The sequence below is a fragment of the Camelus bactrianus genome, chromosome 1 (genome assembly GCF_048773025.1).
Source record: "Camelus bactrianus isolate YW-2024 breed Bactrian camel chromosome 1, ASM4877302v1, whole genome shotgun sequence".
Taxonomy (NCBI): Eukaryota; Metazoa; Chordata; class Mammalia; order Artiodactyla; family Camelidae; genus Camelus; species Camelus bactrianus.
Genome location: NC_133539.1, coordinates 11,558,358 through 11,577,000, shown reverse-complemented (window position 1 = coordinate 11,577,000; position 18,643 = coordinate 11,558,358). Strand labels below are relative to the sequence as shown.

At 43.3% G+C, this 18,643-nt stretch overlaps 1 long non-coding RNA gene across 1 annotated transcript in view; it reads right to left on the bottom strand.

The window, feature by feature from the left end:
* The window catches only part of LOC141577086 (uncharacterized), a 67,404-nt gene that overhangs the window by 30,986 nt on the left and 17,775 nt on the right, over positions 1–18,643 (bottom strand). The window contains exon 2 of the long non-coding RNA XR_012505646.1: positions 14,166–14,231. This is a non-coding gene — a long non-coding RNA (uncharacterized LOC141577086). The remainder of the gene's footprint in view (positions 1–14,165; positions 14,232–18,643) is intronic.

Genomic DNA, 18,643 nt, shown 5'->3' with positions numbered 1-18,643 from the left:
GCCCCACGTGGAAGGGAGGGCGATGGAGCAGAGACAGGACTTGGCTGCACATCTACTTTGGAAGCAGCTGGGAGGTTTCCATTTTGTTTTCATTCTTTTTTATTGTGGTAAAATATCCACTTTATAAAATTTGCCATTTTAGCTATTTTTTAATGTACAGCTTAATGACTTTAGGTACATTCATCTGGTTGTACAACCATCACCACCATCCATCTCTAGAACTTTTCATCATCCCAGATGGAAACTCTATACCCATTAAGCAGTAACTCCCAGTCTCCTGTCCCCTCAGCTCTAGGTAATCTCTGTTTTACTTTCTGTGTCTATGAACTTGCCCGTTCTAGGCACCACATATAAGTGGAATCACACAGTATTGGTCCTTTTGTGACCGGCTCATTTCGCTCAGCATAATGCCTTCAAGGTTCGTCCATGTGGTAGCATGTAGTGTAAACACCTGACATTAAGCTTTTGATTGTTGAGGCATCCGTTTTAAAAGACATTGTTTTGAAAAAGCACATTGCCCACTGCAACACAGCTACTGGGAAAACCACCAGATGAGGAAGTAGGTCTGCCCTACCGATGCAGGTCCCCTTTTAGAAAGCCCTGGACAACCTAGGAAACCGACCACTTCAGTGACCTGCCTCCATGTTCCTGGGCCCTGATTCCCCCTCTGATGCTTCAGAGTAGCCAGCAGACAGTGATGACCCTAGCCAACAGCCAAAACCCTAGACACCTCACCCTCAGACCCCAATAAAGGCAGAGCCCCAGATCTGCACTCACGTTCTCTCAACCCATGTGCTCACTGTGTGAGCCTCAGTGCGCCGTGAACCTCCAGGACCTGGGAGTGATGAACCTTGCTCTTGGCCCTGGTGGGAAGCTCCTGCTTGTGTTCCTAGCCCAGAGCATGACCATCAATGGGCTGGGACTGACACAGCACAGCAGGTATCAAAATTGTATTTTTTTTTAAGCTGAATAATATTCCGTTGCATGGATCTATATCACCTTTTGTTTATCCATTCATCTGCAGATGGACATTTGGGTTGTTTCCAGCTTCAGGTATCGCTATGAACACAGGGGTACATTGATCTGTTTGAGACTCTGCTTTCAGTTCCTTCGGGAACACCCAGGAGTGGAACTGCTGGATCATACAGTAATTCTGTGTTAAACTGTTTCCCACAGTGGCTGCACCATTTTACCCTCCTACTGGCAACGCACAAGTCTTCCAGGTTCTCCACCTCCTCAACAGCACTCGCGCTTTTCTGTGGGGAGAGTTTTGAGCTGCACGTGCCAGCCTGCACTTCAAGGGGGCGGAACTGTTGCAAGAAAATAGGGCTTGAGAAGATGGTCGTGTCCCAAGTCTCAGGCGAGTCCCTGGGACGCACCCCACCAAGTGAGGGTCCTTGCTTTCTCCAGGAAGGAATTCAAGAGCAAACCACAGTAAAGTGAAAGCAGGTTTATTCAGGGAGTTAAACACTCCATAGACAGAGTGTGGGCATCTCAGAAGGCAAGAGGCCCCAGGGTAAAGGGCTGTTAGTTTCTATGTGCTGGGTAATTTCATAGGCTAACAAGTGGAAGGATTATTCCAACTATCTGGGGGATGGGGCAGGGATTTCCTGGAACTGGGCCACTAGCTACTTTGAGGCCTTTTATGGGCAGCCTCAGAACTGTCATGGCACCTGTGGGGGTGCCGTTTAGCAGCCAATGTATTACAGTGAGCACACGAGCTCAAGGTCTACTGGAGCTCAAATCTCCTGCCATCTTGGGCCTAGTTGGTTCTAACCAGTTTATGTCCTATCCTCAATGGCTGTGTCATTCTTTTCATGGTTGTGTCCCCCTTACCTCCTGTCTCAGAATCAGAACTGACAGTGGTGAATTCCTTACCTAGTTACTCTCTCTCTTTCCTCACCTTGCTTCCTCCCTTCCCTTCTCCTGAGAGCCCCCCTCATAGAACCTGCAGGAGTGATTTTGGTGTGTAGGTAGAATGAAGAAGCACCACCACAGCCCCTCTTAGTGGCCCCAAGGCACAACCCCACCCCCCACAGACCTGTCTCCTCAAGGACACTGCCACTGGGAGGTTAACGCCTCCTTAGGTATCAGCATTTCTAGGTTCACAAGTGCAGGTGACAACTCACTTTAACCAGATTTGTTGGGGGTAGGCAATGCTTCCTAAGACACTAGTTGAAAGGGCTTTGAGCATCTGTGAAGCACCTGAAACACATTACAACGCTGTGTGAGTTATTCTCCATTTGCCCCTCCAAACCCATCCCATTCCCTGCCCTTCTCAGCCCTGCTCTGTGCCTCAGGGGGGCTGAGCCCCATAGATGAATTATTGGAGTTTCCCTCTCCTTTGGCCTCCTTTTGGGCTTGAAGAGAGAGAGGTACTAAGAAGAGGTCAGAGAACGGGAGGAGAGAGGGGCCAGGGTATTTCTTCCCTAGACTTCCCGCTTCGTGCGGCAAGTCTGGCTCCTCTCTGGCTCCAGCTCTCACCAGGCTCAGTAAGTTTCTTTCCCTTGTCTCTACTATTGTTACTGGTCTCTAAGGGTTTCTCCATCTTCCTTTGTATCCGTTAACCCTACACCCTATTCTGAAAGTGAATGCTTTGCTAAGTTCTTTCTAGAATTCCATCTGAGTGCAACTTCAGTTTCCAGCTGGGACTCTTGACTATACAGACACCCAGACTTACAGCCACGTGAGAAAGCTATGCCCCAGGGCAAGGGCAGGAAAGGGTCACAGAATTGTGGTCTGATTTCTCTGCCTTTTATTAGTCATTAATCTTGTGAAATAAAATTCATATTTTTATGGCAAGACAAGAAAAATTTAAACATAAAAACTTCTTCCCTGCCCTTTGCCCTTCTCTCTCCCTCACTGTGCGCTGTGTGCCTGCATTACGCATCGACCAGACCTCCCCATCAGCAGAAACACCCGCTCAACCATAAAGAGCAGCATTCTCCTGCAGCAACAAGCCCGCTCCTTAAAGATAACATTCCTTCTTGATCTTAAAAGGGGTCGCATGATCCACCAAGATGACACTTAGATCTGGATTATGTAAACTATCAATAACATGTCATTTGATGTACAGCTCTCTGTCTCAAAAAACTTATATAACTGTGCCTTGATTTCTAACCAGGAGAACAGTTTTCAGAGCTTTCCGAAGTCCAGAAACTTCAGTTCTGTAAACTGAAGGAAGTGTCAGCAGAGATCATGTCCTTTGGTTCTAGCTGTCTAGAATTCTCCTAGGGCCTTCCAGCTCCAGTTATGGTCCACTTCTAAAGGTACAGCTGTTGCCCATGCAATGTCCCAAGGACTATGTCTTGATGACTCTAAGGGAAAGAAGTTGGCATTTTTCCTCCATCATTTGGATGTCAGTTTTGTATGTCAAATGGGAATTATTGCTTTTGATGACAAAGACATGGAATGAAGTCAGTGAAGGAATTAATTGGGCTTTTGTTCATTCAGTGGATTCCCACTGAAGCATTGTGATGGTTAATTTCATATGTCAACTTGGCTAGGCTATGGTACCAGTTGTTTGGTCAACCACCAGTCTAGATGTTGCTGTCAAGGTATTTTTTGTAGATGTGGTTAATATTTAAATGAGTAGACTTGAGTAAAGTAGACTACCCTGCGTAATTGGGTGAGCCTCACCCAATCAGTTGAAGACCTTAAGAGAAAAGACTGAGGTCCCTAGAAGAAAAAGGAATTCTGTCATCAGCCTGCCTTCAAACTCAAGACTGCAAAATTAACTCTTCCCTGGGTCTCCTGCCTACCAGCCTGCCCTACATGTTTAGGACTTGCCAGCCCCCATAATCAAATGAGCCAATTCCTTGAAGTCAATCTCCCTTATGCACAACACACACACACACACACACACACACACACACACACACAGAAATACATACATACATATACATACATCCTATTGATATTGTTTCTCTGGAGATCCTTGACAGATAGAGCCATTTTGCAGGATAAAAACAGTAGTCTGCTTTCGCAGGAACTTAGTTTTAAGAACTATATAAAAGGCTGGAATTTAGTATTGCCAAAATTACTCCCATGAACCTTAAGTTCTCAACGAGGGGCCGTCTTAACAGAGTATGTTGATGAGTGATATGTCAGCTGTCCAAAACAGTCCTTTGCCTTGACCCCAGAGATGAGCAGATTGATGATTGTGTGTGTTTTCAACTGAGCATCAGCTGAAGTAATTGCTTGGGTATTCAGGGCCTTGTTACAGAAGAAAGCAATATATACTTAAAATAGTAGAATCACACTCACAAGGTGAGATGCTCACACCATGAGAGTTACCTAGAAACTGAGAGTTTGTGAAAGAATATTTGATTCAAATCTCCAATCTTCCCCTTCTCCAGGCTGTAAACTTATTGATGGGAATAACAGGCAAAAACCTCCTTCATTATGTAAATTCATATTCTCTCTGACTCTCAGTCTCTGTTTGCCCCTCCCCCTAATGCACATATATAATTGATTTCCAGCGAGTTATATGTAAATGTATGTTGGATGTGACTCTACTACATATTAAGAGTAATGGTGTATACATTAAGACTGAGAGAGTGTGGAGAAAAGGGAACCCTCCTACACTGTTGGTGGGAATATAAAGTGGTATAGCTACCATGGAAAATAGAATGGAGGTTCTTTAAAAAAATAAAAAAAGAATTACCATATGATCTAGCCATCCCACTCCCTGGCATATAACCAGAAAAGATGAAAGCTCTACTTCAAAAAGACACCTGCACCCCAGTGTTCACAGCAGCACTATTTACAATAGCCAAGACATGGAAGCAACCTAAGTGTCCATCAACAGATGACTGGATAAAGAAGATGCAGTGTGTGTGTCTGTATAAAATATATATATTATATATATCCATTGTACATACACACACACACACACACACACACACACACACAGTGGAATATTACTCAGCCGTAAAAAGAATGAAACAATGCCATTCACAGCAACAAGGATGGACCTAGAGGTTATCACACTAAGTGAAGTAAGTCAGACAGAGAAAGACAAATACCACGTGATATCACTTGTATGTTTGTCTCAAAAAAAAATGAGACAAATGAACTTATTTATAAAACAGAAACAGATTCACAGACATAGAAAACAAACTTATGGTTACCAAAGGTGGGGAAAAGTGGGGGTGGTGGGTATAAATCTGGAGGGTATGGGGTTATTAGATACACACTACCATATATAAAAGATATTAAAAAAAAACAAAGATTTACTGTATAGTACAGAGAACTATATTCAATATCTTGTAATAAACTATAATGGAAAAGAACTGGAAAAAAGAATATATATATATATATATATCTATCTCCAAATCACTTTGCTGTACACCTGAAACTAACACAATATTGTAAATCAACTATACTTCAACTAAAAACAAAGAGTGATGGCCTGGGCTGCTGTCAGATTTACTAAATAAATTTCCTGAGAATATAGTGTGCTATTAAAGTGGCCTGATTTTGCATTGAAACACCCCTTCATAAACGTCCCCAAAGGAGCCATCAATCATTTGAGCTGGGTAGAAATGTGAAAGAGACCTCTCTGATCTTGGCACAAAAATGCCAGCATAGGTAGACTCATGGGAAGTCTGTCCTACGAATAGCAGAGTGGACTCTGTAACCATCAGTCTAAGTCCAAATGCTTCCAAAGAATAAAGAAGTGAAACCATTGACTTCCCGGTGAACAGAAAGCCCTACAACTTCATAGACTACTGTAAAATCACAAATGTAATCTACTTTTAGCATATAAATGACATTTACAGAGATGGAAAAGCAATTATGCTTACACTAAAAAATAATACCCTACTGTTTCTTTTCATAATACTGGTAAAAGGTTTAGTTATGATTCCTAATAGCCAGCTAGTTTTTATGGCACGTACATCTCATGAGACATAAAATATACATATAATACAACACCTGTATTCACTGGAAAAAGGCAGCTTCATTCTTCTCAGCGTCTCTGAAAAATTTCAAGTGTAGTTTTGTGCATACCAAAGGAGGCTGGAAAATTCTGATTAATGTCTTGTTATTTTTCTTCTCCGACGTCTTTAGATAAATTAAGCTAATTTATCTTTTTTTTTCTTTTCTCTCTCTCTCTCTTTTTTAAGTAGTTCCAGAGGTAAATTAGACCTCTGTTTTTATAGGCTATGAAAATGTGTAGCCAGCTTCTAAGATGGCCCCTATGATCCTTGCCTCCTTGTGTTTACACTTTTCTGTTCTCTCCTCCCACCTAGTCTGGGCCAACCTACATGATCAATGGAATACTTCATACAATGTAAACACTCTGTAAAGAGTTGTAAATACAACGTAAATGCTATATAAATAGGTGCTGCCTTGCAGTAAATTCAAGTTTTGCTTTCTGGAATTTTTTTTCTGGAATATTTTCAATCCATGGTTGTTTGAATCCACAGATGCAGAACTCGAGGACATGGAAGACCGACTGTAATCCTATTTTATCTGAGACCCTAGAATGAGACCTAAAGTACCCACCCTCCCAAACCACGAACTCATTAGGGTACTCAGCCAGAAGAGAAAGTTCCTCCCCTGGGAACAATGTGTCTCTCACCACTGGAGGTAGCTATGGCTCCAACGCCTTACTCTGAAAATTGACCATTGACGGGAAATAACTGAACATTCTTCTTACCTTCCCTTTAGAAACTATATTTCAGGGTGACCAAAATAGGCCAGAGTGATGTGAAAAGCCTCTTCTTTACAGGAGAATGCCAGCTCATAATTGTAGAAAAAATCATAGCATGAAATCACCATTTTGCAAACTGTAATAAAATCATTAAAACAGGCCACAGTGATAAATAGAAGAGAAAACCTTTGGGTGAAAGACTGGTAGGGAAGCAGAGTGACAAGTGTCAGGCCAGAGATTACTTGCTGGTTAAAGAGGGAAATACAATTCTACCAGAAGGTATCAGGTCTCATCACCGGAACTCGCCAAATCTTAGCATCACTAGTAACGGGGCAATCCGATATTTCAAGCATCTTGGTGTGTTGAAATACAAAGCATGAGACGTCATCTTTGAAACAGCCTTACCAAAAATGTTTAATATTTTTGTTAAGTCTGAGCAGTATTTTAGATCTAAATTCCATGTGACAGGAAGACAGGTTAAATGACTCCATGAGAGAGCAACCCACCAAATCTAGAATGTGGGACATTTTGCAGGAAAACTGATTTGGCTTTCTCAAGAAGACAATGGAATTAAACAAAGGAAAAGCAGGGGATTGTTCAACATGAACTCAAACCAACCAGCAATAATAAAGTGGTTTGTTCAAGGACAACTGGGAAAATCTGAATATGTGCTGTGTGTAAAATGGTATTAGGGAATTAATTTCCTTATGCGTGACAAAGGAATTACGGTTCTGAAAGACACTGTCTTCTTTATTTAGGGTTGAGATGCTATGATGTTTGTAATTTACTTTAAGATTCTTCAGGAAATTATATAAAACAAAACAGGAAGCAAAAAAAGGGGCAAAATGATCCCTGTTAAATCTAAGTGATGGGTTCATTAAGTCATTCTCTATACTTTTCTGAATATTTGAAAATCTTTGTATACAAAAGTTAAAAAGGGTCTGAGAGGCCCCCTGGGAAGAAGAAATTCAGGGGTTTTAGGAATCGTTTAACATCTTAAAAATCACATCCAAACAGAAATTGATGGGTATAATTCTCACTGATGCATTTATCTTTGCATTAAGCCTGTCACAAAAAGACTGGTTACAAAATTTTAAAAATAAATAAATAAAACAAAATGGCAGGGGGTGGGGGTGGGGAGACTGTTTACTCAATCCAGGAAGACAATGTAACTAACAGTTGTTTGAAATTCTGCGTCAGGAAAGCAAACTGGCCAGGCCCTTGGTGTGCTGGAGTGGATCAGGCCAGGGACTGAGAGCCTTGGGTTCTAGCCCTGAGGTTCCAATTGTTACTTCTCACCTGAACCTGAGTGTTCTTACTCCAAAGTGGGGAGCTGCATCTATTCAACTCCGCAAGCATTTCTCAACCAGGTACAGTGTTCCAGCACTGGGTCAGGTGCTGACAGGATGAAGGGGGGGTCCTACAGAGCTAATCATTCAGTAGGAAAAACAGACAGAAAGGCAGCAGGACAGACAGTAGTAGCCAAGCCAGCCAGGCGCTGATCTGGGCTAGAAACATAGACAATCAAAGCACAGAAAAGATTACTCAGAACTGAAAGAGACACCAGTGGTATTTTGTAATTGCAGCCCAATCAGACTAAGACAGGTGCATAAAACAGAACACACAGGATTACGAAGGGAACATTGCTGAACGCCAAAATGCATTTAAAATCTGTGATATGTAATATATCTGCTTTTTGATGAACGCATTAAATAACAAGCTCTAGCGATGAATCTAATAACTTCTATGATTTTGAGGGAGTGATGAATGTAAATAGTACTCTGCACCAGATGTAATGTGATGTAAAACACCTGGAATTCCCATCGGTAGCATAGCCATTGGTGTTGCTGTGGTTTGTTCTCTGACTCGTAGTTGAAGAGGGTGTTCAGTTTCAGCTGGAGGTTGGTGAAAATAATCACCTAGCTGCCTTCCCATCTACGTTTAAGACCCCCTGAATTCTATCCAAGGACACCTTGAGGACACCAGTTAGGCACTTCTGAGCACGAAGCTGTCCAGCTTATTCTGAAAACAGGTCCAGCATTGATGGATGAATTTTAGAATCTTGCCGAGTTCAGGGGAGACGCATTTTCTTTGAGAAGTCCGAGTTTATTGATTCTTTGGGGTGAATGAGTTTGGGAGCAGGGGATTCACCTAGGCTCCTAGTATCTCCCTACAGCTGAGTTATTAATGGTACAGAGGAAAAAGCACCTTTGTAGTGGAGAACTAGCCCAGACATCATAATGTGAACGACCACCACAAGTGTCCAACGTTCAAACGCATCAGTAGGAGGACACACCGAGATCACGTCACTCCAGACCCAAAATGTATAACCGAACCAGAATAATCTCAAGTATACAATCAGACAAGCCCAAACTGAGGGGCCCCCTACCTGTTCTCTTCAAAAATGTCCATGTCATGACAAAGAAAGGCTGAGGGAACTGTTCCAGATTAGGGGAGACTAATGAGGTTGACAATTAAATGTCTTGCTTAATCCAGGACTGGAGCCCAACTTGAAAACAAAGGGTTATAAATGATATTATTGGGACAACTGGCAAAATATGTTATGCAATAATATTGTATTAATATTAATTTCTTGAAGTTGACGATTTCCCTGAGATTATGTAAGAGAACGCCTTTGTTCTTAGGAGCTATATTCTAGATTATTTGGGTGTAAAGGGGACATATTAGACTTAATGGTTCAGCAAAAGTCAGTCTCTATACATATTAGATACACAGGTATAGATATTGTGTGCATATATCCATATATTTCTATAGACACATGTACACATATGTACGTATGTGGAATGGAAAGAGAGAGAGAAGGGTCTGAGCAAATGAGACAAAAATGTTAACAATTGGTGAATCTAGATGAAAGGCATAAAGAGGTTCGTTGTCCCGTTGTTCCAACTTTTTTGTGGGTTGGAATGTTTTCCAAATATAAAGCTAAAGGGAAGGAAAGCCCACCACCCGGAGTCAGCTACTACAAAGGCTTCAGCCACCCTCATTCCGATCAACAACAGAGGCTTCGTTAATTAGCTGACGCACGTTAGAAGTCAGTTTTCACTGTGGAATCACAGGGCTCAGACAGGGGGGTTGGCTGGGGTTACCAGGAAGGCCCCCCAGGCATGAGCAGGGGATAAGAATCCGGCCAGTCCTGTGGCCTGAGCCCCTCTGAGCAGCACCTGGGGTTGAAGATTCGGGACCACGCACATGTGCAGACGTTCATGGGAGGCGTCTGTTCCCGAGTCCTGAGGCCTGAGCACTGCATCTGCCCTGAGCGAACCTTTCAGGGAAGGAAGCTTGGAGGCTGAGACCCTGAGCCGGACACCCTGGAGCTGCTAGGCGAGGTGCCGAGGGTTACTGGGTCGGCCTGCTCATGAGTATGTGTGGCAGATTTCAGTCTGAGATATGGTTTTTTTCCAGACTTCCTCCTTCTCCTCATATTATTATTTTATAGCTTTATTGGGGTATATTTTAGGGTTCTATGCATTTGGTAAATATACAGTCCTGCAACCACTGTATTTGTTTAGAGCTCTTCCGTCCCCCGGAGAAGTTCCAACCTGCATCTTTGCTCTCATCGCTGCCCTCATCTGGACCACAAGGTACTACTGATCTGCTCTCTGTCCCTATGGCTTTGCCTTTTCTAGCATTTCCTCTGAATGGAATCATGTCCAGAGGTAAACTTTTGTGTCTGACTTCTTTCAGTGCAATGTTTCTGAGATTCACCTGTGTTGTGTGTTATGTGCTGTGGTTTTGATTCAAGTTTCCCTAACAATTAGTGATGCTGGGTATCTTTTCATGTGCTCATTGGCCATTTCTATAACTTCTTTGGAGAAATGTCTATTCAAGACCTTCGCTCATTTTTTAATGGTCTTGTTTTTGATGTTGTTGAGTTTAGGAGTTCTTTATATGTTCTATATATCAACCCCTTATAAGATATATAAGCAGGCGGGTGTAGCTCAGTGGTAAAGCACATGCTTAGCATGCACACGGTCCTGGGTTCAATCCCCAGTACCTCCATTAAAAAATAAAAGATAGATAAATTGTAAATATGTTCTCCCATTCTATGGGCTGCCTTTTCACTCGCTTGATAGTATCCTTTGGTGCACAAAAGCTTTAAATTTTGATGTAGTCGTTAGTCTTTTAAAATCTGAAACAGATTCCCTGGCCTTTCTTTACCTTTCATGACATTGACATTTTTGGAGAGGACAGGCCACTATTTTGTAGAATGCCTTCAACTTGGGTTTATATAATTGTTCCTCATGATTTAGTTCAGGTTGTGCGTTTTTGGCAGGAATACTATATCTGGGATCTTGTGGTCTTTTCAGTGCATCCATCAGGAGGCATGTCACCACTTTGTCCTATTATTGAGATGTTGATTTTAATCTCTTGACTAAGTAAGTATGGTAAGTCCGGTAAGTATGTAACTGAGAAGTAATCTGGGGGAACAGCTTTCAGGTTGTATACATATTATAAATATCCCCTTCCCCAACAAACTTTAACTCAGTAGGTTTAGCATCCATTATGTCGAGCCTGAGTCAGTGATGATATCAATGATTTGCTATGATGTGTGAAAAGTGGTGACTTGATTTTCTACTTGTATTAGTCCCCCTACATTTATTAGTTGGCATTTTACTTTCCCTTATGATGAAAGAAGAGCTTTCTTTACTTTTCCTGTTTATGTGTTCTTTGGTATCATTCTGATTCACAGATTCTTTTTTACTCAATGTGCTATGACATCTATAATCATTTTAGTGAACTCTGTTCTTGTTTTGTTTTGCTTTCTTCATGCAACCATATAGCTGGCTTTCCCTCTGTATCAGTTCATGGAGTTCCTCCTTGTCAGTTTTTATAGCAATGTGGTATTTCATTGTGCTATAATTTAGTCAAACAATTTCTTATATATGGACATTTAGGTTGTTTTTAATATTCTGAATTACCATTTATGCTGTAATAAATAACCATTACAATTGTTTGTATTGTTAGAGGTAATTCAGGATAGTACTGAGAAGTGATATCTCTAGGTCAAAGAGTAAATGCTGTGTCATTTTCTTAGTTATTGCTCACTTCCCCTCAACAGGGGATGAGGCATTTTGTACTCCCACCAGTCATGTTATGTGAGTACCCACTTCCTCACAGCCTCACCACAGAGTGGTTTGTCAAGATTTTGAGTTTTTGCCATTCTGATGAATGACAGGTGCATTGTAACTTGGGTTTGTCTCCTCATGTGCGTAGAGTTTGCATTCTTCCACCCAGTAAGTGGCTGTGAAGATCTTATTTTAGAGAAATGGCTTTGACTCAGCTTCAGGTACCTATTCTTTGGCCCCAACACCTCTCACCTCCCTGTATAGACAGATGAGGTTAGTCAGACTGTAGGCATGGGGTCCTCACTGTCACCATCACTGTCAAATGTGTCTCATGTTTACGTGAGGATGCACTCAGTCCACTGGTGCCAAGAGGGGGCATTTGCATGGAGCTGGACAACTTACACAGCCCTGTCCCATCCCAGTCCCCACAGCAACCTCCTCCAGAGGGCACACAGATAACACTCTCCTCACTGAGCACTGAGGCAAAGGCACCTTCATCAAAGAGATGAAGTGGTTCACTCAGCCCAATAGGAGAGTCCAGGACCAGAGACCATGTGTTCAAAGTTAAGGCACAGTCCCTAAGACTACCTTCACTTCTGACACCAACGGCCGGTCCGGGGGTCCCCACAACCACTGTCAAATTCAGTAAGTCACTAGAAGGACTCTCCGAACTCGCTGAAAGCTATTACACTCACAATTATGGTTTATTACAGCAAAAAGATACAGATGAAAATCAGCCAAGAGAAGAGACACACAGGGTAGAGTCAGGAGAGGTCCATCCTTGACGTCCAGGTAAACAAATGTCACTGAACAGGACCCTTCCTGGGACAGACCCCCTCCCCACCACGTGCCCTGCTTTAGTTCCTCCCTGAAGTACCCACATAACAATATCTGGTGCACATTTTCTGAGCTATTTCATAGATGCTAAAACCCCCACCAAACAGAAGAAGTTAACTACTGGATAACCACGAGCATGTACTCCCCAGCCCTACTGGGTCTGAGGATTGAAAATGTAACCCCTGTGACACTGCCCTGTGCCCTCACCATCAACCAATCAGGGAACTGTGCACAAGCTGATCACATAACTGGGGCTCCACTCCCTCACCTGGCCTTTAAAAATGCCTCCCTGAAACCCAAGCGGTTTGGAGCACTAGCTGCCCTGAACTCCTCAGCTCATGCCTCGCAATAAACGCTGCACTTCCCGTCACCACAACCCGGTGTCAGTAGATTGGCTTTACTGCGTGTGGATGAGCAGACCCAAGTTTTCAGTAACACAAAGGCACTTTGATCAGGCAGGAGAGTCTAAGGGCTTAGTGATCACCTCCCGGGAGACGGGGGCAAAGACCAGAGCTCTCTCTCGGCAAGGTTAGATTCTTTATCATACAGTGCCCTCTGAAATGACATTCACACTTTATGGCAAGACGGGAAAAACTTAAACATAAAACATTCCTCTCTGCCCTTTGGCCTCCTCTCTCCCCCACTGTGCGCCGTGTATCTGCATTACGTGTGGACCAGACCCCCCCCCCCCCCATCAGCAGAGACACCCGCTCAACCATAAAGAGCAGCATTCTCCCCACAGCAAGACCACTCCTCAAAGATAACATTCCTTCTTGGTCTTATAAGGGGTCACATGACCCACCAGGACGACCCACTTAGATCTGGATTGTGTAAACTGGTAGGCCAGCTGAGGTCCTTCAGCGTCCAACGACCCCCATGTCCAGGCTCTCCGATATCTGCCTGTGGTCCCTCAACAGATTAAGTACATTATTTACTGGGCGTCTTTCCCTTAACAAACTAAGAGCCCCAGGTAATGTCTAATCTCACAATAGCTCAGGCTGGCTCGTTTCAGCCCAGCTTATTAGAGCCATAAACCCCACCCTAAACCTCTTACCTCATCTACAACCAATCAGAGATTTGAGCACAAGCCGATCCGGCACCTTGTGACCCTACCTTATAAGAGACCCCAGTAACTGGCCCTCGGTGCTCACACAGGCACCACTCATCTGAGTGGCCTGCTGTTGTCTATGGCAGGGTCACCTAATACATTCCTTTTCTATTCTCATACTTTATCTCTGGCAAATTCTTTTACCAACCTGTGTGTCACCATGACACCGACCGGCCACCACGCTGTGCCCACAGTATAAACTGTCAATAACATGTCATTTGATGTACCTCTGTACATCAAAAAACTTACAAGCCTGTGCCTTGTTTTCTAACTGGTGGGACAGTTCTCTGAATATTCAGAGATGCTCTTCCTGGGTTATAATCCTCAAATTTGGGTTGAATAGAATTTTTCCATTTCTTTCTTAGATTAACTGATTAATTTTTTGTCAACAGCCCTTTCCTTGTAATACATTCATGGCAGTGCAAGTACCTGCTCATGACCTTGGAGGAAGAGCCCAGCTTGCACACCCACGTACCTGGAATGAAGAGGAATCCCACCTGGATAAAACAGCAGGGCTGGAACACAGAAACCGACAGCCAGTCTGCAAAAAAAAAAAGTCCAGTAGAGTCTGGTTATTAAGAATTCTCATCCAAAAGAAGTTGTGGTGTGTATATATATGTGTACACATACAAACACACACACACACACACACACAATGGAATACTACTTAGCCATAAAAGGAATAAAATAATGCCATTTGCAGCACATGAATGGAGCTGGAAATCATCATTCTAAGTGAAGTCAGAAAGAGAAAGAAAAATACTATATGATATCACTTATATGTGGAATCTAAAAAAAAAAAGACACAAATCAACTTATTTACAAAATAGAAACAGACTCATAGACATAGAAAATAAACCTATGGTTACTGGGGAGGAAGAGGGTGGGAAGGGATAAACTGGGAGTCTGAGATTTGCAGATACTAACTACTATAATAGAAAATAGATAAATAACAAGTTTCTACTGTATAGCACAGGGAACTATATTCAATATCTTGTAGTAACCTGTAATGAAAAAGAATATGAAAAGGAATACATGCATGTATGTGTATGTATGACTGAAACATAATGCTGTACACAAGAAATTGACACAACACCGTACATTGGCTATGCTTCAATTAAAAAGAATTCACATCCAGTGTTTTCCTCCATCCATCAGTTATGGAAGGAAAGCCCTCTAGTCTGTTGAGTCAGGCCCTGCTGGCCTCACTATCATTCTCTGATTTGATTGCATCCAGGACCCATAGGTGGCACCAATTTTCGGTTTGGGCAACAAATAATTTTTAAAAGCCAAAAAAAAAAAAAAAAAAAGGAATCTGAAAGATTAACAAACCTCTTTCTTCTATCAAATTACATTTTGCAGTAGGGTAATGTTACAATGAAAATTGCCCTTCAATTTGTACAAAAGATGTAAGTTCGTACACCTCCTTATTCACCGTGGGACTGTTAATGACAGTTGGAAAAAATCTGCCTCCTCCAAATGGGACAAAGTTCAACGGAGATGAGGCCGAGCCTTACTATTTAGGGATGGGGGAGGGGAGAGGAAAGGAAGACAAATTCCGGCCTGGGGGGGACGGGGGATGGGGAGAAAGGGCTGTCAGCGAGAGGAGCTGGGAGTGAGGAGAAAAGCTTTGCACTGTACCCCAGTCTTTCTCCACACACCCTGGACTGCCTCAAATGAGGGGGAGAGAGTTTCTTTCTTCTCGAGTTCCCCCAGCCCACCCGAGGTCCTGTTCAGGATTTCCATCTCCTCCAGACTTCCTCAGATAGGGAGCCGGGCCCACAGGCAGATGTTCTGTTTCTTCATGACAGAAGGTAAAAAAGACCCAAACCCAACACTTGGGTTCCCAAAGCCTTGGTGGGCGCTTGTCTTGGGCATGAGAGTGAAATTTTGCTCCTGCCCCCCCCCCCCCATTTCATTCCCACAGAGGAACCAGAAGGCTCCTCCCAGGGACATCTTAATTATTCATTAGAACATATTTACTGAGCACCTATTAGTGCCAAGCGTTGGTGGGAGCGATGATGGGGAGACACAGACAATAAAAATAAACAGACAAAGAATCCAAAGAGTTTGAATTGATGCAGGAAAACAGATGTGGGGCGTGAGGGGGCCGAGTCCCAGGTCTTGGCTGAGTCCCTGGGATGTGCCCCGCCAAGTGTGGGTGCTTGGCTTCGCGCAGGAAAGAATTCAAGTGTGAGGCACCATTGAATTAAGGTAGATTTATTTATAGAGATACACACTGCATAGAGTGTAAGGCAAGAGAAAGGCAAGGGAAGAGGTGTGGGAATCGGGTGCTCAGGTTAAAGTTAAAGTAGGTACACGCTCCATAGACAGAGTGCGGGCCATCTCCAAAGGGGAGAGAGCGAAAAAGGGCCTCTAAGTGTGATGTTGTCACTTTTTATGGGCTCAGTAGCTTCACACGCCTGCAGGTGGGATCAGTCCAACTGCCCTGGGGAAGGGGCTGGGACTACCAGGAATTGGACCACCGCCCATTCTTTGGCCTTTTGCGGTCAGCCTTGGGGCTGTCATGGCGCCTGCGGGCATGTTATTTGATCCCGCTGTTACAATGAGCATATAATGAAGCTCAAGGTCCACTAGAAGTTAAACCTCTTAATCCTTAAGGTCCACTAGGAGGTGAATCTTCCCCCATTTTGGTGTTAAATTGCTGTCGTTCCTTGAGTGGCTGTGGCCTGCCCCCTTCCCTCCTGTCTCAGAATGACTGGGTGGGTGATTTTTGTTTGAACAGTGTGAAATAAAATTCATATTTTATGGCAAGATAAGAAAAATTTAAACTTAAAAAATTCTTCTCTGCCCTTTTGAGACAGGAGGGAAGCAGGCAGGGCACAACTATTAAAAGAATGACACAGCAGTGAGGACAGATTAACTGGTTAGAACCAAGATGGCAGAAGATCCGACTTCCAGTAGACCTCCAGCCTCTTGGCATACCCACAGGCGCCAGGACAGTTCCCAGGCTGACCATAAAAGGACAAAAAGCGGGTGGGGGTCCCATTCCTGGAAATCCCTACCCCTTCCCCAACATAGTTGGAACAACCCTCCCACTGGTAAGCATATGAAATTGCCCAGTCCACAAAAACTAACCACCCCCACACCTCATGGCCGCTCTCCCTTCTGAGATGGACCACATTCTGTCTATGGAGTGTGTGTCTCTCTAAATAAATCTACTTTCACTCAATTATGGTTCATTCTTGACTTCTTTCCTGTGTGAAGCTAAGGACTTGGTGGGGCGCGCTCCAGGGACTCGCCTGAGACCTGGGACATGACCATCTTCTCGTGCCCCATTTTTCCTGCTACAGTTTGGCCTCCTCCCCTGCCTGACTGTGCACTGTGTATCTGCATTATGCCTCAACCAGACCTCCCTCATCAGCAGAATACCTGCTCAACCATAAAAAGCAACATTCTTTTAGCATCAAGACAACTCCTTAGAAGATAACATTCCTTCTTGAGCTTGTAAGGGGTCACATGACCCACCAGGATGAAGCTTAGATCTGGATTATGTAAACTTTCAATATTATGTCATTTGATGTACAGCCCTCTGTACATCGAAAACCTTATATAACTGTGCCTTGCTTCTAACTAGTGGAACACTTCTCAAGAGTTTTCTGTGATGCTCTTCCTGGGTTATAATCCTCAAATTTGGCTCAAATAAAATTTTCCATTTCTTTGTTAGATCGACTGATTAATTTTTCATTGACAGTAAGAATGATCTCTTTAAGAAAGTGACACTGAAATAAAGGTTTGAAAGACAAGGAGCCGGCAATGCTAAGAGATTCTGTGGGCAAAGAAGAGGGAAAAAGAACCTTGACTTGACTATGGATGCCCTGATTTGCCCCCAAAATGTGGCATTAACTAAGAAGAACTGAACTGGCTGAGATGTAGCTTCTGTACCTCATGGAATGAGTGTTTGAAGCAGAAATTTAGTTGCAGGTATAGGAAAATTAAGAAAGCTACAATTATCACCATGTGCAGCAAAGGCTGGGAAAAGAGCCAGGCTTGGGCTGTTCCAAGAAAACCCACCAAAATGATTCCAGGGGCTTCATCCAAGACTTGCCCCTGTGGTGACCTGCATCATTTTCAGCACAGTGGAGTGGTGACAAGTGGGGACTCTGGTATAAGAGGGACAGAACTTTGAGTTCCAGGTGTATGACTTCAGGCCAATAATGTGTTGGAGCCTCGGTTTCCTCATCTGTAAAAGGGGTCCACTGAACCTTCCCATTCAGGTCAGATGTGATGACTCACTGAGAGTTTTGTCACAGAGTCAGGCACAAAGGACCCCAAAGGATGGTGCACAGCCACCCATCAAAGGTTCTTGATGGCCCAAGGGATAGCTCAGTGGGATAAGCAAGGTTCCCTTTGGTGGTCCCAGGTCTCAGAAAGGAGGAAGGCACGCTTTCACTATGTGAAGGGCTCTTTTCCAACAAATTCATTTTAGCAAAAGAAAAATGTCCCTTTCTCATCTGCTGTTGCATAAGTGCTTATATAACTGCTTGAAGGGGAGCGTAACTCTATTAAAGCCTGAGATTTAACAGAATTATCCATAACTGTTTTAAAATACACCATTTTCCCACACCAACATGGAAAGAGCCAGCCTAACAGTCACTACCATCTCTGAGGTCCTGATTTCCAGTGGTGGTCAACATAAACTGGGAAAAAAAAAAAAAAAAAAAAAAAGCAAGAGTAAGGCCATCTTGCTTTGGAAGGCAGGAGATCAGAATTCTAGTCCTAGTTGGGTGAACTTGGGCAAGTCACTTAACTCTTGCTACTCAAAGTGTGATCCACACACTAGCAGTCTGGGCATCACCTGGGAGCTTGTTGGAAATGCAGAGTCTCAGGGTACACCCCAGATTTACTGAATCAGAGCCTGCACTGTTAACCAGATTTCCAGGGGATTTTATGCACATTAATGTTGGAGAAGCACTGATTTAATATTCTGAG